Source organism: Vigna radiata, unplaced genomic scaffold (assembly GCF_000741045.1).
Source record: "Vigna radiata var. radiata cultivar VC1973A unplaced genomic scaffold, Vradiata_ver6 scaffold_51, whole genome shotgun sequence".
NCBI classification, from domain to species: domain Eukaryota; kingdom Viridiplantae; phylum Streptophyta; class Magnoliopsida; order Fabales; family Fabaceae; genus Vigna; species Vigna radiata.
In genome coordinates, this window is record NW_014542732.1 from 1378468 (window position 1) to 1380179 (window position 1712).

Consider the following 1712-nt stretch of genomic DNA (forward strand, 5'->3'; position numbering starts at 1 on the left):
TTAAACATCCTCACTTTTGTTCTTAAGCATTGCATAGCATACATAAGTTTCAGATATTCGAAAGCAATTCCGTGTTCGTTGGGAGACGACTTAGGGTTACTTTAGCCCTATCTACTTTCTTGAATACTACTAGGCAATACTGAAGTTGCCTTGAAAAGTAGTATTAATTTGATAGCTTCAACGACAGCTTATCATCCGCCTATTCCTAAACCAACGTAAACATGAATATATAGAGGTTGTAAATGACACTAACCGACGTCTATGTTCTTATAGATGTCGGACCATGCATTAACCGACGTCTAACAAGGGCGTTGTGTTTTAGTGCAGTTTTGATCCAGACTTTCGGTAGCATTGTGTGACACTCTCCTCTCGCTAGTTTCCCCACTAAAAAAGCTTGCGTCTTTTGAATCTTCTATGACATTCAACCCAAAACCGAACCTGGGTCCATGACTACTTCCCATTATTCAACNGCAAAATAAAAAAATTACGGTGACACGAGAACTAGATAAGGACCCAAGTTCCATTTTGGGTCGGAAGCCATAGAAAACTCAAAAGATCGCCACTCTATTTGTGAGGAAACCAGCAAAGGGAGAATGTTACACTATGTTACCCAAAGAGAGGATCAAAACTGCACTAAAACACAACACAAATGAAACAAATTTTAATCAGTTGAACCACAAGATAATCGATAAAAAACTAAAGAAAGTTTAAACGGTAAGCATTAAAAAAAAAACACTCACCTGGGATGCAAGAGAGAAAAATGAGAGGACGAAGACAATAACATAGTGAGAAAGGACAATGCAATGCCGCAAGAGATAAAAAGTAGAGGTGCGCATGCGAGTAAAAGAAGAGGAGAAGCAGAGAAAAAGGAGAAGAGATGAAGACGAGATCAGAAACTGAATGATGAGAAGAGTCTGCGGTCTCTTTAAAATGAAATGGGGCGTCGGTTGTTCCAGAAACCGACGTCTATAGACGTCGGTGTTTCAGGGGATCCTACGTCTATGAAGCTGAAAAGATTGACGTTTTGGTTTCCTGTCAGGGTAGTTCACGTTTGTGCCCCTCACAGCCGACGTCTAAACCCCTCGAATTTGGTGAAAATACAGGGACTTAGACGTTGGTGCCCCTTAGAACCGACGTCTACATTGAAGAATTTTTGTCTTCCCGCCTTCTAGACAGGCCTTAGACGTCGGCGTTTGACTATGTGACATCTAATTGCCTGGGGAATTAGGTGAACAACATTAATTGTAGCCCAGTCGACATCGGTTTTTCACGGGATCCGACGTCTATTCGACGTCTAAAGCTGAACCGGTTGACATTTGATATCCTGTCAGTGATGTAGACGTCGGTGCCCTTGCTAGCCGACGTCTAAGCTCCTGGGAATTTGATGGGCATCATTAATTGCAACCTACTAGACGTCAGTCCCCTGAAACACCGACGTCAATGGACTGTCTTATCACATACCTCAAGCAATTGGACGTCAGTTTGCGGCAGGTGCGACGTCTATGATCTCATAGATGTCGCCTGATATCGAAACTGACGTCTAGTTTTCCAATTTATTTATGATAATGCCACCGTGTAGTAATAGACGTCGGATTTTCACGGAACCGACGTCTAAAGGGTGACATTAAACAGTGTTTTTGCACTAGTGATATATATATATATATATATATATATATATATATATATATATATATATATATATATATATATAT